Genomic DNA, 26,782 nt, shown 5'->3' with positions numbered 1-26,782 from the left:
CCTCTGTTCTCAAAAAAATGAATTAAAAAATAGCCATACCTAATCATCTCTAAATTCTGTAGCTAAAAACACAAAAGATCTTATAATGTATTCTTTAGGAATTTGTTCTTTTGGCTCTGAAATTTATGGTTTAGGAATAGCACGATTTGCCTCTTATTTCTATACTTTCTATAAATACATTTGACAATGTTTAATCATGGGGAAACAGTACAGGCTTAGCCATCACCCAGATCATCTCTCTCTACTGCCTTCACTTTCAACTGCCATGTCTTCTGCTTCCAATGATGTAATAGAGTTTCCAATCAGCACTCCTAATGTAAAATGTAACTACATGTATTGTCAATACATCATAGAGATTCCAAGACAGAAAGGGAACTCAAATGCAACAACAAGAAAGAGGTTGAAGACAGACCAGGAAACATGGGGCTGGCCCAGTGGTGGCTCTATGTATGAGAAAATGCTAGTGTTACTTAAGTGACAGGAACAATTGCCCTGAAAGCATCCGTACTTGTAGCTGGGATACCAGGAGTAATTTTCAAACAGCTTGGAACCTCTGGATTCTATAGCATGCATCAAATGAAGGGAAAGTCATGAGCAAGTACTTACTTATCAATACACCACTTTATTATACTCAGATGTTTTCTTTTTAAAGCATGCATGTGCAGTCACACACCACATAATGAAATTTGAGCCAAGGATGGATTGCAAATCTGAGAGTGGCCTCATGAGGTGATTCCCATTGCCTAGTGATGTCGATCATAATGTATTATTCATGTTTTTCAATCTGTTCTGTGCTACTGGTTGCATGAAAGTACAGAACATCAATTATGTGAAGCATGGGATAGGCACTCTGCTGCTTGTTTATGTATTTGGTACACTACATTTCAGCATTATTTTAGCATTCATTGCTTCAACTTACATGAAAAAAATGCTATCAATTTTATGCCTATCATGCCAATTACACTCTCATACCTGATCATGTTTATTCTGTCTCATAATGACATTATTTTCTCTTACGTTGACTTAATATCTTGTAATTTTGCTTATAATGAGCCTAGCAAGGAATGGATGTTACGTATGCACACACATACATGCACATACTCACGAAATGTAGATTACATGTATGGTAGGCAATACCATTTTATGATGTTGTTACCATCACAAAAATCGGACAGCAACACATTTCTCTGAATTTGTCCTGCTGTTAAGTGTTCAATGACAGTAAATAGTTTTCAGTATCAATTTTTTTCATACAATGCCCAGCAAGTCTCTGTAATGTCCCTGCTTAGAGACATTACAGAATGTCTCTTTCTTTTTTATTATTACTAATAAGTTTTTTATTGTGAAAATACCATAAAGAGGGGTTACAATTGTTATCTAAACTCAGTGACTGCCAAAAAGGAAGTTATAGAAAATAGTAAAAATCCTTTTTGTGTGGAATTTACTTTGCAACCATATACCAGATAAGAAGAAGATTCCTATTCTAACACCATGTGTCCTTTTGGAAATAGGGTACATTCACATAATGAGCTAATAGACAAAAGAAGCTAAATTAACTGGGTTTAAATCCTGCTTCTTTGGATCTGGCTTACTTCATTTAATATAATTTTTCCAAATCTTTCCATTTCCTTACGAATGGGGCAATGCCATTCTTCTTGATGGATGAATATAATTCCATTGTGTATATATACCACATTTTCTTGATACATTCCTCCACTGAGGGGCATCTGGGTTGATTCCGCAGCTTAGCTATGGTAAAGCAAGGAACATATTTGTGCTGGTGGCTTTCCTAGGGCCTAGGTTGGGAATTATTTGGTTGAATACCCAGGACTGGAATTTCTGGGTCATAGGGGAGCTCTATGTTTAATCTTTTGAGGAACCTCCATAGTGCTTTCCAGAGTGGTTGAACAAGTTTACATTGTCACCAACAGTGTAGTAGTGTTCCCTTTGGACATACCCCCACCAGCATGTATTATTGTTAGTTTTCTGGATAATGGCCAGTCTAATTGGGGTGAGGTAGAATCTTGATGTTGTTTTGATTTGCATTTCTTTTTTCTTTCTTTCCTTTTTTTTTTTTTGCCGGTCCTGGGGCTTGAACTCAGGGCCTGGGCACTGTCCAAGAGCTTCTTGTGATCAAGGCTGGCAGCACTCTATCACTTGAACCACAGCTCCACTTCTGGCTTTTTCTGTTTATGTGGTAGTAAGAAATCGAACCGGGGGCTTCATTCATGTTAGGCAAGGCCTCTACCACTAAGCCACATTCCCAGCCCCTGACTTGCACTTTTATGGCCAGAGTTATTGACCATCTCTTCATGTCTCTATTGGCCATTCTTATTTCTTCTTCTGAGCAGTCTCTCTTTAAGTCTTTAGTCCATTTATTAATTGGGTTATTGTTTCTTTGATTATTTTTAAGGGGTTAATTTTTGGTGGTGGTGATGGTCCTAGGGCTTGATCTCTGGGCCTAGACTCTGACCTTGAGCTCTTCAGCTCAAGGCAAACACTCTATCACTTGAGCCACAATGCCACTTACAGTTTTCTGTTGGTGTATTAGAGATAAGAGTCTCACGGATTTTCCTACGTAGGTTGGCTTTGAACCACGATCCTCAAATCTCAGCCTTTTGAGTAGCTAGGATTACAGATGTGAGCCACCGCTGCCCAGCTAGGGGGTTAATCTTTTGAGCTCCAAGTGTATTTTAGATATGAGGCCCTTGTCTGAGGTGTAGCTGGTAAAGATCTTCTCCCATTCTGTGGGCTTTCTATTTATCTTGCTAACAATGTCCTTTGCCATGCAGAAACTTTTCAGTTTGGTGCAATCCTATTCATCAAGTCTTTCTTTGATTTGTTGTGATTCTGGATCTTTACTTAAGAAGTTTCAACCCATGCCAAAGACCACTAATGTTTCCCCTATCTCTTTCTACAATATTTTCAGGGTGTCTTGCCTTACACTGAGGTCTCTGATCCATTTGAAATTGATTATTAAACAAAATAAGCCAGACCCAAAGAAACACAGGTTGCATGGAACCCAATGGATAGTAAAAGACAAGCAGCTACACTTGGACATGATAGGTTCCACAGGACGCTAAACATTCACAGTGAAACCAAAAAAGGATATTCTTAGTAGTGGATCACAAGGGCTCAATAGCTATGTGCAGATCATCACATAAAATGATGCTTATCATAATGAACTCTAAGAAATGAAAACAAGAAATGTTCGTATTGTTCTCTTTTCAGTTTTTTTTGTTTGTTTTTTTTCTCTTTTGCCACTGTTTTCTTATTTCTGTACCCTTTGTCTTACATGTAAATTTCTATGATTTGAGGAGGGGAAGGGGAAGTACAGAAACTGTGGGACAAAGGGTGAACTAATTCAGCAGTGATACTCACAAGATACTATGTTGGAAATGAACTATACAACATGGTGGGGGGAGTCGGTTGGGAGAGAAAAAACTGGGAGAAAATGAGGGACAGTGTTCAAAAAGAAATGTACTCATTACCTAGTTTATGTAGCTGTAACCCCTCTGCATATCACCTTTAGAATAAAAAATATTTAAGTAAAATAAATTTAAAAAAATTTAAACACTGTTATGTGCTGTTACTAATTGGGCCTAACTTCTGTACATCCAGTATCCTTGTTTACCAAGTGGAACTTGAGCCATGCCTGGCCAAATATGTCATTGTCAGACTCAAATAATGCAAAGTTTGTTAAGCAGCTTCAAATGTAAAGTACAGCCTCGTAGCCACGGTGATTTACAAAGAGAAGGGCATCAGAATATCATGGTGGTAGAAAATAACAGGCAGAAAAATAAGACTGTGTCAAAACTAAAAGCTCTAAATATTCAATTGCAGGTAGCATGTTTATTCAAAGCCTATACAAGGATGTCCTGAGATCATAACACAATCAGTACAGCTAAGGATGATGTCATTTCCTTAGGCCTGGGTCCCCTCAGTCAGCGGATGAGTCTTCAGAGTGAGCATGCTCCGAGGTTAGCCTCTAGATCATCCTTGCCTCTTTGCCCTAATATTGGAGAGGCTGCCCTATGGGCTGCCTATATCCCCTGTTTGTTATGTAGATGAAAGGGGGAAGTCAAACTTTTAGTGTAGCCAGAACACATCTATGAGCATTACATTCCCATAGAGACATATAAGAGTGGACTTTCATTGCAACAGTGCTTTTTTTAAAAAAATTATAAACAATAAATTTAATAATATTGGTGATTCATATGGCTACTACAGTATAGTCTTTATTCCTACCTATGACAGAAATATAAAACATCAAGGAATAGCGACCTTCCTGTCTGCAACATTACATTTTAAACTGTACTTGTTACAATAGTCTCATCCAAAGCTCCTCAAAAATGGGTGAAAATCTGAGCCAAGAGCAGTGGCACATACTGTAATCCCAGCTGCTTGGAAAGAGGAGATTAGCAAGATCATGATTTAAAATCAGCTCATGCAAAAACTTAACAACTAGGACTATGATCCTCATATAAGTAGTTCTCTTGAGTAGCTGGAAGTTTAGTGGAACTCTGATTTTATTCGCATGGGCTGACATGTGCAACAAAACACAAGAGCCCACCTGAAAAATCACTGGTGTGAATGAAGGCTGGCAGCACATATGGTTCAAATGGTTGAGCATCTGCTTAAGAAGTATAGGGCCCATGGGCTGGGAAGGTAGCTTAGTAGTAGAGTGCTTGCCTAGCATGCATGAAGCCCTGGGTTCGATTCCTCAGTACCACATACACAGAAAAAGCCAGAAGTAGCACTGTGGCTCAAGAGGTAAGAGTGCTAACATTGAGAAAAAGAAGCTCAGGGACAATTCCCAGGCCCTGAGTTCAAACCCAAGGGACTGGTTAAAAAAAAAAAAAAGAAGTTAAGGCCCTGAATTCAAATCCAAGTATGACAAAATAAAGGCATCTGTAGATCTTTAGGTTGGAAAGCTTAAAAGTTGACCCTAAAGGATTTTCAGATGCAGTTTTGGTAACATCACATTTCTGTTAAACTCACTAAAAAAGACGAGTTGACTGCCAAAATTAAAAATCACATGTAAGTAGATGAGTGAATTATGAAAACAAATGGAACTGAATAAAACTTCCAGAGGGCAAAACATTTCCCCTGGGTAAGCCGTCTTTCATGGGTTCTCCTCCTGCGTCCTCGGCCAGTTTGATCACATTTGGAAGCTCAAGCGTGGTTCACGTGGAAGGACCACGGGAGGGGAAAGAACCCCACAAACCTTGCAGCATTCTCCAAGTGGCCACAATATCTTGGAAGGCAGTGTGTCCTGAGCTGCCTGCTCCTTAAATACACTTGCTGAATTCGGAGCCTAAGGGAAGGTTAAGGTAGTGTCTGTAAAATCCATTAATACCCAGTAATCTCAGGATATTTTGAGGAAAAGTCCACATGAAGAGAGTACTGACTCCAAAACATGCTCATCTCCCCAGCCTGCTCACAAATGTGGATATAATATATAGGAAGATACTAAATAATGGACTAGAGTTTCTCATCTGTCAGGCCTGGGATCAAAGTCTGGGAGCCAGACCTGAGGGAAACAGAGGGAAATGGTGTGGGGGGGGGGATCTTCTATCACATCAGCCCAGTCCTGCTCAGCTCAGGCCCTAGAGCTGAAGGACGGAGCCCCAGACCTCTGCCTCACAGAGGGAAAACAGAGCTGCCTCTGGTAGAAATCACATCCCAGAGAGCTGTGACACACACTTGCTTGTGATATCTGGCAGCCAGTGACAAATGAGTAACATGAAAGGAGACAAAATATGTAACCAATTACCATGTGAACTAATGTAACCAGATGAAAAGGAGAAAAAAATGGTGTTTTACACATGCCTGCAACCCACATTCAGGAGGCTGAGGTAGGAGAATCACAAATTTGAGGCCAGCTTGGAAAACACAATGAGATCTTGATTCGAAAACACAAAAGCAAACACTAAACTAAACAACAAAAGCAGAAAGCCTGTATTTGGGTATAATCATGATTAATGTGTTAAGGAAATTGGAAGAAAATGTGAATGAAAGAGATGGAAGGGAGCGGAAAAGAATGAGAATATAAACATTAATCATTCTGACTAAAAAAATGCATTAACTGAAATTAAGAGCTCATTGGCTGAGTTTAAAATTGGTTACATAGTCAAAAAATAGAGTATAAAATATTTGGCAAAAGCCTAGAAAGAACAAAAAAAATGGATTATTCATGTGCAAGTCATAGTAAAATACTCTATACCCTTGTTATTTAAATAGCTACATAAGAATGTAAAAACAACATGGCATTTAAATAAAAAAATGTTTAAAAAAATGTTTTAAAAAATGTTCCAAAATTCTAAAAATAAGCTGAACTCACATTCAAGAATCTCAGGTAAACTCAAGGGAACCAAGATGAACAAAACTACACGTAGACATTTGACAGTCCCTGCTGCAGGCAAATGACTGTGATTCCAATGAGCTGGATCATTAGTGTGCACAAATGACACTGCACGATCATTTTTGGTTGTTGACAGTACAGTGTCATTTTTGTTGTTTTTGAACTTAGGCCCTTGGACTTGTGATACCACTGAGTCATTCTTCTTGTCCTGCTTTTCACTGGTTACTTTCAAAATCTCACTTCACAATGGAGAATGAACTTGACCACAGATCCACCTATCATTGCTGAGATCACAGATGTACACCATTGGACCTACCTATGGGTCTTGAGATATTTCTGTCTGGGCTTGCCTCAAACCTTGATTCATTTTCAGCCTCCCAGGTAGCTAGGAAAATAGATGTGAGCCATTAGTACTTAGGTACAAATTCTTTCCTACTGCTGCTCCCTTGGAAGGAAAAGTCATTCCTGCAGATTCAAAACAAAAAACAAGTGAAAGATGAACAAATTGCTTATGGCTTGAAGAGTATAGTTGTTTGTCAAAATGAATAAAAGCCATTTGTTCCCATTACCCTATAACTGAGAGCAATGAAACAACTTCCAAAGAATCTCCATGACTTGTACAAATCTATTAAGCAAATGAGAAAGTAATCCCCCAAAAAGATAGAATTAAGAATAATAAGTCTTCACTCTAATTTCAAAAGCCTAGCTATGGTTGCCTGGGGCACCAGAATGATAAAGAATGAGGCATAATTATGAAAAGAATCAGGAGAAATGAGCCAACATGTATTGAGCCCTTAAAAGGTATTAGGCATTTTTCCCAACCATTTACCCAGATCACCAGGGATAGAAAAAGAACCTTACATAAATCATAAGTGGATATGAAAATGAGTTCATTCATTATCCTGAAGCTTTAAAAAGTCATTTAATAAAAATCATTTTGGAAAGTCCAAATCTTCACTCCCATTTACCTCCATTTTCTTTCCATCTAGAAATGAACATCCATTCTAGCTGTTGACTTCCAGATTGGTTTAGAGTGTGCTGGGTCCCTGCAGGATGAGTTTTCCCGTGAGTCTTGCTTTCAGTGTCTAAGCTTGTTCTTCCTTGCTATGTCTCTCCTCAGAAGCTTCCAAACCTTCTCCCTCCCTCCCCTGACATCTCCTCGCCAACTTTATCTGCCAGACTGGGTCTTTCCTCTCCTGAATACATACCCATTTCCTCCTGAGCTGTTTTGGGAAACAAGGATAAGTGGAAACATGAAGAGATGGAAAATCTCTCATAGTACACTTGGATCCATGCTTTCTAGAGCACTCTTTATTCTCTACCTGAAATTGTACCTAGTACAGTTGGCATTCTGCCACCGGCCCCTACAATCACTCACCTCTGGATTCATTCATCTGTGTCCACTGATGAAACTCAGTCCTGCTGATGTGAGGCACACATCTTCCGCAACCAGCACCCAGTGCCCAGCTCTGCTCTGAGCCCTCAGAAAAGGTCTCTGTGGACTCTCCAGCTGTTTCCTGCATATTATGGCAATCTCCAAGGTCAGCATCCATTAGCACCCAGTACCTCTATGTGCCTGCCCCTTAGAAAAGAAAAAGAGGCAACTGAGAGTTTAAATTGGACATCTATTAAAAGAACCTTGATCTCTTTTGCTTAGCATTTGTAGAAAATAGATGTAACTAGAGAACTTTCATGATTACTTGGTTAAGCATACAACTTGAATCTATGCAAGACCCTACCCAGGATGAGAATGGAAGAGACTGGAAAAACAAAAAGGATAAAAAAATTTTTAATACATCATATGAATATATGAGAGCAGTGTGGAGGAACTCAATGAAATCTGTTGATCAGTACAGGTGAGAGAAATAATGTAATGTAAGCAGTGGTAGGTGGGGATGGACTGGCCTAGAGGATAAAGGAGGTTGAATACTGTCAAAATAGATGATTTGCAACTATGTAAATGAAAATGAAACAAGCAAATCTGTTGGAGATTCTATTTTGTGTGGTAAGAGGGGCAGGGAGTGTAATAGAGGAGGTGATATTGATTGGAATATAATATAAACATGTGTAGAGGTAGAACAATGAAATCATTCCTATGAAACAAATATAAAGTAATGAAGAGGGGAAGGGAGGAAGGAAGGGAGGGAGGAAGGCAGAAAGGGAGGAGAGAGGAAAGGAGGGAGAGATGAAAGGAGGAAGAGAGGAAAGGAAGGAGAAGGAAGGAAGGAAGGAAGGAAGGAAGGAAGGAAGGAAGGAAGGAAGGAAAGAAGGAAGGAAGGAAGGAAGGAAGGAAGGAAGGAAGGAAGGAAGGAAGGAAGGAAGGAAGGAAGGAAGGGAAAGAAAGAAAGGAAGGAAGGAAGGAAGGAAGAAGAAAGAAAGAAAGAAAGAAAGAAAGAAAGAAAGAAAGGAAGGAAGGAAGGAAGGAAGGAAGGAAGGAAGGAAGGAAGGAAGGAAGGAAGGAAGGAAGGAAGGAAGGAAGAAAGGAAGGAAGGAAGGAAGAAAGGAAGGAAGGAAGGAAGGAAGGAAGGAAGGAAGAGGCTGGGAAGGTGGCTCAGTGGTAGAGTGCTTGCCTTGCATGCCTTAGTCCCTGGGTTCGATTCCTCAGCACCACATAAGCAAAAAGAAAAAATCCAGAGGTGGTGCTGTGGCTCAAGTGGTAGAGTGCTAGCCTTGAGCTGAAGAGCTGAGGGATAGCGCCCAGGCCCTGAGTTCAAGCCCCATAACCAGACCCAAAAAGAAAGAAAGAAAGAGAGAGAGAGAAAGGGAGGGAGGGAGGGAGGGAGGGAGGGAGGGAGGAAGGAAGGAAGGAAGGAAGGAAGGAAGGAAGGAAGGAAGGAAGGAAGGAAGGAAGGAAGGAAGGAAGGGGAAAGGGAGGGAAGGGAAGGGAAAGAGGAAGGGGAAAGAAGGGGAAGAAAAAAAGGAAAGGGAAGGGGAAGGGGAATGGAAGGAAAAGGGAAGGGAAGAGAAAGCAGAATGGGAGGAAAGTGGAAGTAGAGGAGAGGGGAGAGGAGAAGGGAGAGGAGAGGAGAGGAGAGGGGAGGGGAGGGGAGAAGATAGGAGAAAGGAAGGGAGGAGAGATGGGAGGGTCGGGAGAGGAAAGGGAAGAGGAGGGGAAAAGAGGGGAGGAAAGAGCGGTGGGGGAGGAGAGTGGAGAAGCAAAAGGGGAAAGGAGAAAGGAGAAACGCTGGCCCTTTTCTATTTGTCTGCTTGTTTCAAGGCTGGAGAATTGAGTCCAGTGCCTTGTAGAGGTGGGGCAAGAACTCTCCCACTCTGAACTGTATCCCTAGCCCCAAAGGCCTTTACTCCACCAATGATGCCTAGCGCTCCTGCTTCACTCAGTTGTGTCATCATCTTTCCAAGCCAACCACAAGTTCTCTTTACTCCCAGCCTTTACCTTTGATCTAAACCACATGTACTGTCCCGCATGTGTTTTACCGTCATCCTTTCCTTCTCACTGTTTCCTATTTTGTGTTGATGATGCTGCCAGTTACTCTCGACCTAGTGGGGGCGGGGAGGAATTACTCCACTCCACCCTTGATGTGTCCTGGAAGAACCTAACACTGGTTGGTGTTGCAAAGATTTGTTTTCTATGTTCTCTACTTTCGTCTTATTGGTGGCTCATTCTATTGTTTCAAGTCAATATTGTTTTGCATCACTTCATCCCCAAAGCAAAGTTTTCCCAGGGTGCCAGTTTAAATGCAATCAATGATGTCAATAAAATAGGAAGAAGATTTCTCTGTATCCACCTTGCTTCTTCCAGCTTTGATTCCTCCTGTTCAGCCTCCGAAACCAGGAGAGGGACCCAGCATGTAGCAGGTCCCCCTCCTCCCCAGAACTCTTCTTCTCTTCTCAAACTCATCTCAAGGGCTCTCCAACTGCTGGGAGATGTCAGGGCTGAGAGAGGAAGTGTGAAATTGTATGAGAAATTAGCTGCATGACCTCAACTTCCTTCCCCTTGGGTAGATTACTTGTGGCTTTCTGAAACTGAAAGTGTATTTTAAGAGTTCAAGCAAGAGTGATGCTAAATCACCCCCAGACTCATCAAAATGTGCACACAGTGGCTAGCAGATACCAAGTCAAATAGCTAAAGTGAAGTGAAAGCACAGACTGAAAGCACGGAGCAGATGCAAGCACACCACCACAGAGCTCAGTTGGAAGACTGGAGACAGGGTTGTCTGCCTCTTACTGTGGAACATAAATCCTAGACTATTAAACAGTCCAGTAGTATACTTCTTGAATTCTCCCAAATGACTTGTATCACCTGTTTTGACTGCTTTAGTGGAAGAGATGGGTGATGAGCTACAGCACAGAACTTGAGAAAGACTTGAGGACAGCGAAGTCCTTTTCCTTTGCCTCCTGTCCTCTTCTGTGTGGGCTGAGGAAGGGTGGGAAAGGAAAGTCAGAGCTGTCAGATAAAAGATGAGGAGGATGGAGGCGGATGAGCAGACGAAGATGCTCTGTTATTGCAGAATAGGAAAAACAAAAAGCTCAGCTTCTAGCAGTCTGCAATAGGGAATTAGAACTCAAAGCCTGTTTCAGTTGCCTTTAGAATAAACATTAAACGATTGCACAGAGGCCTTCTATTCCAAGGTCCAGTTGGGGTCCTGCTGTGCCCGCCTGCAATTTTTCTCCAAAGCACCTATCACCAAAGCATAAGAAAACGTTCACTCTTCAACTCCAATCATCCAGTGGGTTTCAAAACCACATATAGAAAGAGCCAGAGCCCTCACTGTAGCCTCCAGCTTGGCCGGGCATTTGGACCTTGGGCTACAAGCCTCACCTTCAACAAGACCCCTTTTTCCCTTTGTTCTAATGCTGTGGATTCCTTGCTGTCTGAGGGCCTTTGCACTTTCTGTTCATCCCCAGACAACCTTATGGCCTCTCCAACCACATTATCTAAATTCAGAGACTTATGACTCTCTAGGACTCTTATTCTTCAACCTGCTCTACTTCTAACATATTATTATTATCTTCTTATATTCTGTATATTTTCTTTTGTCTCTCTCATAGGAATGTAAGCAACCTGAAGCCAAGATATTTTTCTTCTTTTGCTCACTGTTGTGAATCCTAGGACCATAAATAATGTCTACTGCTTAGCAATACTCCACAACTATTTCAAGAGCAAATGAAGGAAACAGGCAATGCTATATTTTCTTCATATATCAGTATTTTCCCTAATTGTGGAAACCTCCCTGAGCCACTGTCCCCTCATTTTCCGATTTGAAGATAATCATTCTTTTCTATAAAGACAATGAAAGAAATTATATTAAGCGAAGTAAGCCAGGCCCCAAAAAAGTAGGTTGCATGGTTTTCCTCCTTTGTAATAATAAGAATATGTCTTTTTTTTTTTTTTTTTTTTTTTTGGTCAGCCGTAGGGCTCGAACTCTGGGCCTGGGCACTGTCTCTCAGCTCTTCAGCTCAAGGCGAGCGCTCTACCACTTGAGCTACAGCACCACTTCCGGTTTTCTGGTGGTTTATTGGAGATAGGAGTCTCACGGTCTCTCCTGCCCGGGTTGGCTTTGAACCGCGATCCTCAGATCTCAGCCTCCTGAGTAGCTAAGATTACAGGCGTAAGCCACCAGCGCCCGGCTAAGAATATGTCTTGATACTCTTAGCAGGGCATTCTGTATAAAGTTATCATTATAAAAATCATTGTGTCAATGATTTCTCAATGATCTTTCCATGTGCAAAGAGAAATAATTTATGTGGTAGATAGAGTTGTATGTTATTTATAGACATAATGCTCAGATGTAGCCCTTTATTTATATGTATCATATTTCTATCATATCTAGAAAGAGGAAGAGAGATAAAATAAAGGTAAATTCAAATCATCCAGAGCTAAATCTGAAAAAGGAAAAATCTATGTCATGACTTTTATCCCCCACAATTACAAACTTGATGAAGAAAAGAGGAACTGACCAAAACCAAGTAGCAAGCACAATATTTTACTTAATTTAGCTTTTCTCTTGCCTCTTAGAAACTAAAATTATTATAGCTTCTTCTGAAATAAACTTTGGGGCAGAATGCCAGCTTCATGGGGGTCAAGAGTACAAAGACACTCATTAGTCTCTGAGCTGGATCGCATAGAACACTGGCTGCTCAGCCCCGGGGGACCCAGAACTGGATGAGCTGTTGAAACAGGGAAGTCTTTCACTACAGGAAGACTGATGTGAGAAGTTGAGTTGCTTATCTGGAAGTCATCTCGTTCTTCACTTGTGACTTTAAGGATGAGTAGTCATTTCAAAAGGGTACATCATGGTTTCTTCACAGTCCCTCACGGAGTTACTAGTAGACTCTGAGTGTCCCATACCCAAGGGCCAAGTGTGGGTGGCTGAGGAACCCAAGGGAAGGGGGTAAGAATTACTATGAGATCCAGCAGATCTTTTTGTTGTTGTTGTTATTGAAAAGACGATGAGCAGGGGGGTTACACTTACGTAAGTAAGGTAATAAGTACATTTGTTTTTAATCATTGTTGCCCCATCCCCCATTATCTCCCACTTACCCCTCCTTATTTCCCTCCCACCAAGTTGCAAGGTTTTTATCCCACATAGTATCGAGTGAGTATCAAGGTTGCATTGGTTCATCTTTTGTCCTGCTGTTTCTGTGATTCCCTTCCCCTTCCACATATCAAACAATCTTATATACAAAATGCATGGTACTGAAAACTAAGAGAATGAGAGAAAAAATAGGACATAGTAATAACACCTCTTATTTCCATATATTGGAGTTCATGTTGATATGCTTCATTACATATGGTCCTATGCACAAAGCAATTGGGTTATTGGGATCCCTTGTTAAGAACATCATAGACATATTCTAGTTCTTACAAATGAGGAATATCATGCAACCTACTTTTCTTTGTGTCTGGCATATTTCACTTAGTATAATTTTTCCAAGTCTTTCATTTCCTTATGAATGGGGCAATATCATTCTTTCTGATGGAAGCATAGAACCCCATTGTGTATATATATACCACGCCTTCTTGATCCATTCATCTACGGAGGGGCATCTGGGTTGGTTCCATATTTTAGCTATGGTAAATAATGCTGCAATGAACATGGTTGTGGTGGTACATTTAGTATAGCCTTGTTTGTGGTCATTTGGAGTGGAGTTTCTGGATCATAGGGGAGCTCTATGTAGAATCTTTTGAGGAACCTCCATACTGCTTTCCAGAGTGGTTGGATTCCCACCAACAGTATAGCAGCATTTCTCTTGGGTCTCATCCCCTCCAGCATCTATTGTGATTAGTTTTCTTGATAATGGCCATTCTAACTGGTGTAAGGTAGAATCTCAGTATTGTTTGATTTACATTTCTTTTATAGCCAGAGATGTTGAGCATTTCTTCATATGTCTCTTGGCCATTGATATTTCCTCTTCAGAGAAGTCTCTCTTAAAGTCTTTAGCCCACTTTTTAATGGGGTGGTTGTTTCTTTGGGGGGTTGTTTTTGGGGAATTTAATTTCTTGAACTGTAGGTATATTTTAGATATGAGGCCCTTGCCCAGAAGATAATATTTTTACATTCCATAAGTTTGGCCTATTCAGTCATTTAAATCCTTGGGGGTGTTGGACCTGTTTCTGGTGTACAATAGGTTCTTCATAGAGCTTCTTTGAAAAATAAAACAACATTGAAAAAATAAAAAATAAAACAACATTGAAATTTAAGTGAACAAGAACTTAAAACCACTGCAAATTCACCCACAAATATGGACATTTCTGGAGGGATACTTCAGTCTCTGTAATGAGACTGGAGGAGGTTGATACAAAGACTGGGTATTTTTTTATTATGGCTCTCTTTTGATCTTTTCACTGGTCCTATTTCATTTTAGTACTGTGTCCAAAGACTGATTCAACCTCTCTCTCTCTCTCTCCCTCCCACTTTAATAAAGGTTCATTAGTGGATTAGAAGAGATTTGAAACTGAGCCCAGTGGAGTCAGCAGAGACAAGCTCCAAACAAGCATTCAGCGCATTTTGCAAAGTAGCAAGCTAGCAAATTGGAAAAGAGCCACCACCGATAAACTTTGGTGTAGCTGAGTGTGTGGAGCTCCACCAGACAAAGCATTTCTTTCTACCTCTGAATGGATGAGAATGGCAACCTGGCCATTCTCAAACCAACAAGGCAAAGATCATCATGTTCACTTTAATCCAACCTTGTCAAAACAAACACAGCCCATCGCATAGACAATAACAGGGGAAGTGAGTAGCTGGTAGTCCACCATGATTTATAATAATAAAAAATAAATAAGCAAATATACATGGACTCCTGGTCTGTATTGTTCTGGGTCACCATCAGACCTCAGATGTAGCCAAATGTCGAATCCCATTCTTACCTTGTGCACAGAGACAAGCAAGCACAGATGTGTGCAGGTGTTTTCAACCCATTAATTCATGTCTCAGTTTCTTCTAAACTTTCTCCAGGGAAGATATTAATTCCTTCCTTTCTTATCTATTTCCATGGGTTGGTCAAAATTATTTCTAAGACTTATGACATTGTTTAATCAAGAGGTAAAAATACTACAACATCTCTTAATCATGTCCAAATCATAGTAAGCTAATATTAAAGCACAGATTATAAACTTTTCTGAGTGCTTTATAGTCAGTGGTTCATATATTATTCAAAACAATTCTATAATTCTTTATAAGCCATTCTCTTGGTTGTTTAATGCAAGCCATTTCTGTAATCCTATTTTACTCCCAAATTCAAGCAGGAACTTGAAATCAGCATGTCAAAGATGCATCCACACAATCTTTGTGCATTGTAGTGCTAGTCAAAATAGCTAAGTTATGGAATCAACCTTATTTTCCTATTTGAAACAATGGGAATGAAACTGAAAAACACTGTACTCTGTGAAGGAAATAAAGCCCAACACAGAAATATAAATATCACATATCTTCACTTGTATATGGAAACAAACTCATTTGCTCTCGTGAAAGTAGGGGCTAGAATGGTGTTTATTCAAGGCAGTGAATGGGGAAGAGGGTGATGATAAAGTGTTCAAAGCCTGAGTTACATAAAAGGGGTTTTTATTCAGATCTGCTCTACGTCATGGTGAATATAGCTAATGTGAGAGTACTGTTCTCTTCCACAATGTGGTAGGGCAGATCTCAATTGTTCTCGTCATAGACAATGTCAAAAGCTAGAGGTGATGGTTGGCTTAATCTGGTCATCACATTCTGTTAAAAAAAAATCATACCACCTCTTATTGCCTCATAATTAGGTATGGCTACAATTATATAAAATAAACATTTTATGTATGCAGGGCCAGAAGACATGATGCAGTTCCATACATGAGTTTTGCTTATTGGGACTTTCAGAAAGTTTGAGTTTATGTTCAAATGCCTGACTCATCTACAATTATCCCATTTGTTTCTTGCATATAAAACAGAACTGCACACAAAACAGAAGGAAAGAAAACAAAGAGAGATGAAACTTCATTTCTCTCACACTATTCATCAGCAACATCTGCTTTTTTACACTTCCTTTTTTTAATGCACTATGAGCCAAAGGCATTCTGTTACTCACAGCCAACGTTATCCTTCACAGGTGTGGATATTATTGCATCCACAGAGGTGGAAGCTGAGGCACAAAAAGGTGATACAATTTGTGGAAGATCACTGTGGTTAGTGGAAAAGTTTGGGTTAAACCCAGGTGTTCCTTTCTCAGGATCACAGCGGTAGGCTGAGGTACTCCTGAAACTCTTAGTTTAGAAATATGGACACATTATTATTTTATCATTATTATTTCCCTCAAATTCTCTGTACAATTTTCTTAGTACCTTCAGACACCCAGAGATAAGTTCTGAATTTCACATCACCTTGTCACATCTACTGCCATCTCTCTGAGGAATAACACTTATCAGAAGTGGCTAATACATTCCTTGAAGTCTGTATTTTTAAGTTCTTTTTACAGAATTTTGACATATATCCATCTGTATAATGCGAGGAAGGAAGGAAGAAAGGAAGGAAAGGAGGAAGGAAGGAAAAGAGGAAAGAAAGAGTGAAGGAGGGAGGGAAGGTAGGAGGTGGAGGGAAGGAAGTATGAAAGGAAGGAGAAAGGGAGGGGGAAGGAAGGAAACAAAAAAGGAAGGAAGGAAGAAAAGAAGAAGAGAGGAGGAAGGGGGAGGGAAGGAGGTAGATAAGGAAGAAAGGAAGGAAGGAGAGTGGAAAGAGGGAGATAAGAAGGAAGGAGGGAGGGAAGCAGCTGGGAAAGAGGAGGGAGGGTGTAAGGAAAGGAGGGAGGAAAGGACAGAGGAATGAAGGAATGAAGAATGAAAGGAAAGAGAAAGGGAGGGGGAAGGAAGGAGACAAAAAAGGAAGAAAGGAGGGACAGAAGGAAGGAAGGAAGGAAGGAAAGAAGGAAGGAAGGAAGGAAAGAAGGAAGGAAGGAAAGAAAGGGAAGGGAAGGGAAGGGAAGGAAGGACATAGGAAAGGAGGAAAGGGAGGGAAGGAGGGAGATAAGGAAGGAGGGAGGGAAGCAAGAAGGAGGGAAAGAAGGAGGAAAAGGAGGGAGGAAGGGAGGGGGAAGGGAGGGAAGAGAGGCCCCTGCTTCAGTTTTAAAGTCCCCAATTATCCACATCCAGGCCTTCCATAACATTGCATAAACCCTCCATCTTCAATTTTCTGGTGCCTTGCCCAGAAGTGGTGCTGGAGCTGCCACTGTTACATCAACGGGGACAAGAAGCATCCACTCTTCCTTAGTGCCCTTTAGTTATTTCCAGTTTCCTACACATGCCTCCAAAGCGTGCTAGAATTTGTCCTCTAAGGTCACTCTGAGGCCAGGACTAAACACCAGTTCAAGGACAGCAACCTAGGGAATGTACTGATTCTTCCAACCGGCCCAGCGCTGCTTTTCCGGGATGGTAAGAGATACGGCTGCCAGAGCTCGCACACCTTGACTTTGAACAATTCTCATTCACTTGCACACAGAATGAGGACGCGGGTTCCCAGCAGCCCACGGGGACACCCTTGAGAGCCAGCTGCATTCTGGGTCCCCTACCTCCGCCTTGCTATTAGTGTGGTGCTGCCTGTGGTGGCTGGGCCTGAAGTGTAGGTCATCTCTAGCTGGTGCAGCTCTGTGCCTGTTACCCCAAAAGAATTGTTCCCCTCATCTACTGCAGGCTCTGTTTCTCATGTACTATTTCCTTAGGACTGGCTGAACCTATCTGCTCCAATCCAGTCATATCCGTTCTTGTCTTCAATTAACATACTGAATTTGTTAAGCTGGCAGGTGAGGGTCAGGATTCCTCAAATGTATTGGACTATGCTTCTTGTCTTCCATTACCTACAGCCACCCCCTCTCCCCCCCACCCCACGACTGACAGCAGGGAAAACGGGCTAAAAGCCAGTGTAAAGAAAGGAGGAGGCTGCAATGCTTGATAAGAAATGTACTCATTATCTTGCCCATGTAATTTTAACCCCTCTGTACAGTATGTTCACAAAAAATTAAAATTAAAATTAAAAAAAAAGAAATGCAAAAAAAAAAAAAAAGAGCTGGCTGCAGGAATGCTGTGACTGCCGCCCAAGGTGTTCAGAAGACAGAGCTGGAAGATGTGTTGTTCTATATGTATACCATAATGTTCCAATAGACAAATTTAATGTGACCATAAAAGTAAAGGATTGCTCATATTCTCCTGCCTCTCCTATGCATTTGTGGTCATATTCAGAGAGGCACAGGAACAGCCTTTGAAAGAGGGATCGGAAGCCAGCATTCACTTAGGAGGATGGATGGTGCATGCTAATGACAGCTCAGCATGAAGCCAATGACATCTGGGAATTAGCACGACATTGTTTCTACACAGACAGGTTCTAACTAGCTGAATGTCTTGAATAATAGCAGCACTGTTACCTTCTTCTCACAGTGAGAGATATGAAAGCACTCCATAACAACAAATTGGAAGATAAAGAATGTGAAGAGATTAGGCAGGATCTAAAACACAAGAGATAGTGAGCCAATGAGTTCACTCAATGTGCTGACTAGACAATAAATGAATATATTCCTACCTTTTCTTCCCTATCTTTTCAAATCTTTAGTGATAAGTCCCTAAATTTCATGTATGTTTACAAAATATGCAATTACTATCAGATAAATTTTCTTATTAAACAAGGGACTCTATCCCCCCCAAAAAAAATTGTTTACTAGTGTCTGCTACGCCCTAGAAGTGACCCTAAAATCAAGAAATGGAATAGAATCACCCACATGTTCAAGTTCTGTGGTATACATCCTCAAGGATCATAGCATTGCAAAGATGACTCTATTTTCTAATATTTTGATCTATGTCCTTTTCTGAAGAATTGCAGGAAATAGAAAAATTACAACTGAAGAAAAGTTCCACATATCTTAGGTGTGCTAGGGGGAAAAAGTGCCAGGCAAAGCAGAAGGCCATTGTAAAAGAGATTCTGACGTCAGCCCCAAAGAAGCAAATCTCCCCACCCCCCTACCCCCCACCCCCACCTCCTAAGCACCCTTAGTACCCTTTAGCATCAGAACAAAGAGAAGGGGAAATATGGCTTCCTAAGTGAACAATATGAGGTAACAACTTCAGAAATAAGCTGCCCATCTAACAGATGGTCAAATATATAACAACGTTATGGTAAGGAAAGAAGAACAAGAGATATTTATGACAGAACAGTTCTGGGGTCTCCATCAATGCAAACTCAGAAACACAGAAAGTAAAAATGGACTTTCTGTGAGGTCTCAGGAAATGCAGCTCAGTCCAGAGAGGTCTGAATCAGAGTTCTGAAGAAATTCAGAAACATGGGAGCTTATTCAGGATCTTAAATGCTGAGAAGAAACAGTAGGTGATAGTGAAAATAATATACACTATTAAATATGTATTTGATAACCTCTTCCTATGCATCTTGAGCATTGCACAATTGTCTAGTCATCCAGTCATTCCAGACCACCATTAAAAGCAAAATTAAACCAAACCAAAGTTCTTATTCCTAGGCAGTAGCTGGAATTGTGTATAATTTGTCTCCCTCAATTTGTCTCCCATAACACTTTGAAAAGTTCTTTCACTGTTGTTTTCATGGCCATCTTCCCTTTATTTTCACAGTGGCAATGTCTAGAAAGTCTTATAAATCCCAACAAACCTTGGAAAGGAAACGCATGAGCTGAGTCTTTGTCACCTGTTCTTAGATGTTTGCATTCTAGATCAGTTGGTTTACTGTGCAGGACACTGTCGGTAAAAGAGGTTGGATTCTGTGGTCATAATGACACTGGGCTTGTGCCAAACACTAGAAGCTGGATCCAGAAATTCTGGCTCCTAGCTCAGTGCTCTCTGCTGATGAATCTTCTAGTATTTCCACCTAAAGGATTCTGGACAGACAAATAAATGAACCTTCGAAGCCCCACAGGAAAGGAGGGATCCAGAACTACAGCTTGACTCCTCAAGGAAAGTGACAAGAAATGCATATGCGATTGCATATGCCACCTTTGTCTTTCTCCTCTAAGGCTGTTTCTGCCCTCATTGTCAACTGAGAAACTAAAAAAGCCAGTTGGAGGCAGGTTGTAAGAACTTGTGGACCCCTTCTCTTTTCTACCCAAGGAAATTAGCCAGTATTCTTAAGATGGAGGCAGAAACTTTAATTTCCAGTGTGGTCATATGTCCCTGCTGGGCAGTGCTCAAGACAGGGTGGCTTCTCTCAAAGAAAGCATCCAGTGACCAGGGTCACGAAGACCTAGGTCATCGCCTTCCTTTCTGCTTGGGTCTTCCCTGAGGAAGCAAATCCTTTCTTTCACGTACATCAGATGTGGGCTACCTGTGAAGGCTGACATGAAGGGAAGAAATAGTAGCAGTAATAAGCTGAGATGAAATCCTAATGCCTATAACACAAAAATGTTAGTGTTAGGAAAGACTGCAGCAGGCTGATAATGAGTCCTTCAGTCAAGCTTACCATTTAGAGGGCAGGAATAGACTGGTCATAATACTAAATCATAGCCACTTTCTGCAGGAATGAACTGACCGTTATACTTGGTCATAGTCCCTGAGGGTGGAAGGTCCAGGAAAAGCAAGGCCTTGCCACGTGTACCCTGACCAGATCAGAAGATAAGCACCCAGCGGCCATCCTCCCAACTTGAAGCAAGCTGTTTGGAAGGCATGGCAGAGCACCACAGTTCACAGGCTCCACATGAGCAAGCAACAGCTTTACGGGCTGTACCCAAGCACTATCCACAGGGAAAGAAAAGCAAGTCAGTACCTCAGGGAGGAAATGTCCTCCACAATATATGGTGTGGGAAGGCTGATAGTCCTTCCAATTATTTTGACTGTTAATAATTCATGTTTATGCCATAAAAATATCCTATTCATTTACCCAATTATTACATTGAAAGGCTTTAGGAATAATTGAGCAGTTGATAAATGATGAGATCTGCTTCACTTTAAGTTGGCTTCACCCTACTCTTGTCCCTTCTGCTTGCCTGAAGTAGGTTTCCTGATTCTACTTCTAGATCATTCACCTGGAAACCAGACTTCTGGGTAGAATTATTTGATGGCTCAGATCTGACTGTCCAGAACACTAAAGGGCTGAGTTACATGGGCACAATTCCCACAAATGTTTAGATGTGGATTCGTGGTTGGTGGATCATTCTGGACCTCACTTAACTTCCAATAAATGATCTTACCCTGTAGAATTTTCCCCAAATGGTGCTTCTTTTATTGGGACAAACTGAGCTTGTCTTTGTCCTATGTTAGCAATTCACAGGGCACTGCCTTTCCTGCTGTCTACTTACATTAAAATCTATCCTCATCTTGTTCAGCATCTGCACTGCCCAACTCATATTGGCTTGATTGCTGAAGCTTTTTAAATAGCCCAGAGCATGTATGCTCCCCAAGTCCTTCTGTCTGCCACACTGGGGAATGGAATGCTTTTTGCAGCCCAGCAACCTGACTGAAATTGCCTAGAAAGCTTTTAATAGTGGCTTATTCTTCAGCCACAGACACCAAATATGTTCAATATTCTGAAATGAGCACTGGAAAGCCCATTTTGCTTTCTTGGCATAAGAAAACTGGGACAATCAGATTGTATATTTAGCTGGCATTGCATCAGGACATATTTGCTTCCTTAATCTAGAAAAAATAGGAATATCACACTAACTGACTCAAAAGCTGGAACGTGTTCATTTCCTGTATCAGGCAGGTTTCTCATTGTAGGTAGAGCTGAAGACACAATTTGTTCACATAACAAAAAATATATGCATTTTTATCTTTTTGAGGCTAATATAGTAACTTAACTTTGAACCTTGCTTCTACCACTATATGACAAAGACTTTTTTCTTAGGATTTCCAGATAGTCTAAAAAATATTTAGTATATACTGTATACTAAGTACCACATGCTAGATGCTATGTGTACTGATGAACTGAGAGCCTGTGACTTATTCTCCAATGTAAGTTCCATAAGAGTGGAAATTCATTCTGTTTGTCACCACTCTTCCTATACCATAGAGGGAATGAATGTGCTACTTACAGTCAAAACTAAATCATCAACTTTCCCAGGACTGATTGTGGATGGAGGAGCAAATCTAGTAGATCTATAGATAACAAGAGCTAAAGCATTTATGAGGGCTTAACACTATTAATAGGTACTGTTCATTTCTAGATACATATATAGATATATGTGTGTATTTATACATGTGTATATATACAATCTATACTCATTGTTTGTAGTACGGTTCTATAACATTACAGAACAATTGCTCTTAGAATAAATAAAAGGTGAAGTTCCTAGGAGCATCTGCTCATAACATTTCCATCAACCAATCCAAAGCCTTATTTTATGTGGTTCTAATTTAATACATAATATTGACTTATTAACATTCAACTCAAGAGCACTGTAACTCATGGCTGAACAATGCTGATCTAACATATTTCTCTCTCAGGCACATCTTCAACCCCCTGCCCTTAGAATTGAACATTAGGCAAGATTTTTGACACGACACTTAGAGACTAAATGTGAAAAAATATGTCATACAATGTATTAAGGAAGACGCTTGTTTACACTATGAAAGCAAAAACAAAGAGGCAAAGCATCACCCTATTGAGTCCACTGGGAACACAGGTAACTCTCAACTCTCCTCTAGCCTAACACACTTTAAAACATGACCATGACCGTTAAGTGGATGTGGACTTCAGGATTTCAGTATGAACACAGGAAAATTCACAAATATAGATCCTGTACATAATGAGGATTGGCTCTATGGATGTGCATATGTGTATGTGCGTGGATGCATGTGTGGATGTGTACACACACATTTCTCTAGGGATGCATACAGATTCACTTAATTCTCCAAACAGTCCTCTGAAGCACAAAATAGCCCTTATAAGCACATTCTTTCCTCAAGTGTCTTGGTGGATTTAATTTACCAAGAATTGAGGCTTAACTGCCCGTATCCATTTTCTTCTGATCAGTATCTATACAAATCTCTGCTCCCTCGCATCTCAGTTTTTACATTGCAGTTAGTGGGCTTTCTCCCTTTCTTCTTAATTTCATATTCTTCAGGGGCTAGAATCATGCACCCCAGTTTTGAGCATAAGCTCTTGTCCAGAGGATCTTTGTGGTTTCTTTGCATAGCTTCATGATTAAATTTCAGTGAAATGGATAGCCAATATGTACATAAACTTTTCAGCCTTGGTATTGAAAAAGAGACAAACCAACTGACAGATAATGACTACCTCCCCTGCCTGTTAAAGAAACACCCATTCCTTCACTGACAAAGCCAAGTAGAATCTCAGCTCTAAGTATAGGTTTTATTCAATACGTAATTTCTAAACAGACATCATATATATTAGAAAAAACAACTGCAATTCAAGCAACATTAAATTCATATGAAATTTTACTTCTTTTATTAAAAGTTTTCTTTATTATGGATGAAAAGCAAGCTCCAAACCCTCTTCAGTTAAGATGAGACAACTTTGGCGAGCAATGGTGAGCAAGCTCAGTCTCCATTTCTTCCCTTGTATAAACGTTTGCCTGCCAAATTTCCATCCATGAGTAGTTTGACACATTGTACAAACTAATCTGTTTCTTAGCAATAGTCATTATTACATGTTTCCAACACACATAACTGTTTGGATAACTGTGTAGACACCTCTAGTAAAAAGAAATATCCAATACTTGTAATAGAATCCCTCCCCATGAACTCCTTCCTACTCAAGAAGATTGTGATATTTACTGAAATGTTAGCATAAATTATTTATACAATTAGGATCTATAAATTGATGCTCAGCATCTTGTGCAAAGTCATAAAGAGGAAGGCAACCATCTGGCGACAAGTACTAGCAAGGAAAACCGTGACCAGAGTGAACTGCAGCCACAGGCTTCAACTCCTTCAAAATGGAATAAAGGATGGGATGATTCCACAGGACTTTGTTGGTTTCCCAAATTATTATTATATGGAGACACAGCAAAGCCAGGAAACGGTGGGTTTTCAAATCAGAAAACTAGGTTTAAATATTTACTGTTAGTTAATTTATTTATTATTAGTTATTATATATGCTAAATATTTGCTATTATTACAGATCAAATATAAGGCTCGAGATGAGTTAGGAAAACATCACAACCTATCAGGTACCAGTCGGCCACTAACAGAAACTTAAATACGGCTAATCTTTAATCATCTACATACCATAGTCCACCAGCTACGTGATTCTAAATGTTGCACAGAAAAAAAATGTAATGCAATGAGAGATGTGCATTTATTCCTCTCGTGCTTCCTATCCTTTCTATCTTTGGACTATATTTTATCATCCTAAATAGGATGGCTTTTTGTGCTTAAGTTTGTCACTGGTCCCATCTAGATGCCTGTCACAGAGCCTCTGCTACCTCTTACAAGATGGCATTTGGAGAATTACAAGAGAATAAGAGATGAGTCAGAGAGCTCTTCTCGCAGATATGACTTTTTTGCCAAAAAGCAAAATCTTTCTTAGAAGTCCTCAGTTGGAATTCTACTTATATCCTATCGACCTGAAAATATTATTCTATAATGTGAATAGCCTTGAGAGGGAAAACAACCACTTTCAATTGTCGAAGGAAAAAGAAACTTCCCAAGAGAGAAAAGAAAATAATTCAACTGTTTGACATGCAACTAACAGTCACCATTAAGGATATCATTAACTATTAATGTCATTCTGTGTTGATTCATGTCTCTATTCATATACAGAGTCAAACATAAATTTTGATCATAAAAACATCTGGATTTGTTTGCCTTTTAGGCACTTTACTGGAGCAAATCAGACACAACCTTCTCAAAAAATAGAGATTATTTTAGATATTAATTTTCTATGAGCAAATTTCATGTGCTGCAGAAATATCAAACTACACCTGTAGTAATCACCATTTTAGATACATCTTGATAGATTTGGCAGTTGTCATTAGAGCTTTATTACTTGTGACCATAAACTCATTTTTTGTTTAATTTTTAATCTTATTAACTTTTGTCATTTTTTCCTTTTTAAAATAATTTATATTACAGAATAAAGACCTTGTTGCAGGGCTGGGAAGGTGGCTCAGTGGTAGAGTGTTTGCCTTGCATGCATGAGGCCTTGGGTTCAATTCCTTACCACATACACAGAAAAAGCCAGAAGTGGTGCTGTGGTTCAAGTGGTAGAGTGCTACCCTTGAGCTGAAGAGCTGAAGAACAGCGCCCAGGCCCAGAGTTCAAGCCCCATGACCAACAAATAAAAAAGAACTTGTTGCAAAAGCAATTTGGAATGTAAGCTAAATTTTTTTTCACTCTTGCAGCTCAGACTGTTTCTTGCTGTTGAGGAAGTTAGCATAAATTATCAGTAAGATAAATGGCAAGTGAGCTTAATTTCTCCTGGGGATGAAGAAAATTATCTTCCTCATTAAAAAAAAAAAAAAGAAATATTGCTCACCTCTGTCAATATACAGAGATTTGTGTGATTTTAGGTCATTCGTTGTAAGGAAAAAGAGAGAAAATGGAAAGATCAATAAGACAAATCTTTAGTAATATCAAAAAGTTAAGGTGGGGGAAAATCCTGATAAATTCAGATAGTTTAGGAACTTGAAATGTCATATTGCTTAAGGAACAGAGGCTATGGTTCTAAAATGTGTCAAAATCCTAAGAATCCAAGAACTAAAAATAAATACAGGTTGGATAAAACCATGATTGGTAGTAATTAAGAAACAATGAATCTTAATACTAGATATTGATGGCTTCACATTTTGCATAAGTACCTGTTCAAAGATATTGCTCTACGGGGATGCTCATATTTTGGTCTGTTCTTAAAGGAAAACATAACTTAAGTTTGAAACATATCTTAGTAAGATCCCACTCCAACAAAATTATAAAAATACTGTCTCAAAATAGGCACAATTTTTAACTTGTTTTCTTTAATAGTTCCAGTGTCTAGCACATAGTAGGGATTTATAAGTTTGCATCATCTCAGAAACGAAGCTGTGGTTCACGTGAAGGTAAACTGATGGAAGCAAACATCTATTAACTCTTCAAGGAGGGCTGCAAAGATCCCTGTATCCCTGGGGAAACGACAGAATGGCACTGAGCGATGAGGATCTGTTTCACCACAGAACACTCCTAGTCCCTTAGGCAAGATGGAGTCGTTTCTGATTAAATACTGTTTTTTAGAACCACGCAGAGGGAAAATTCACTGACTTTCCCATTTTTAGAGGATCCTGATCTGTTTCTCGCTTCTTGTATAGAGGGCTTCGGGGACTTGAAGACTTGGGGAAAAGTTGTGTTCCAGTTGTTCCTCTAAGGCATGCTTTCTTGTCTTGAACTAAGGGGGCCCCAGTGCCAAGCTTCTAGAATTTTCTGGAATTCTTTCATCCAACACCCGGATCTCTTTGCTCTTTGTCAAGGATATGGATAGCTCCTAGCTACAGAGTGTTCTTTCTTGCCTCATCCCTGAAAACACTGTAAAACTCTGGCACTGAGAATTAATACTTTGATACCCAGCTATCCCCTACACCGTTTATGACCTTCCTACCCTTCGACTGCTGTGATAGATCTGCCTTTACTCCAAAGATCTTCCCTGGCGCTCTCTGTTTTGCCAGCTCCGGTCCTTCTCTGTCTGTATAAAAGAGCTTTAACTTCCCTACATTGACCAGCCCAGCCTGAACCCTCAACGCAGCCCAAGAGCGCTCTGTAGTTTGCCTACCATTCATTTGCGCTCCTTCACTTCGGACCCGATGCCAACCTATTTTGCTTTTCCTTGGCAGCTTTCAAGCTTCAAATGTGGCATTCTTTTTGCCCTGCCCTTTTTCTGTAGTTTGCCTCTGCCCAGTTCCTCACAATTGTTCTCACGGTATTTGTCTGTATTAAAGCCTTTCCAAAAAGAAAGCCTGCCCATGCCCCACCCGTCCAGTCTGATTAATTGGTCCTTCCTACTGACTCGCCGAGTTTTCTTTTTTAAATTTTTATAATCTTTAGGTATTACAAAA

Source organism: Dipodomys merriami, unplaced genomic scaffold, assembly GCF_024711535.1.
Source record: "Dipodomys merriami isolate MVZ:Mamm:240054 unplaced genomic scaffold, mDipMer1.0.p SCAF_32, whole genome shotgun sequence".
NCBI classification, from domain to species: Eukaryota; Metazoa; Chordata; class Mammalia; order Rodentia; family Heteromyidae; genus Dipodomys; species Dipodomys merriami.
Note: the sequence above shows the minus strand (reverse complement) of the source record.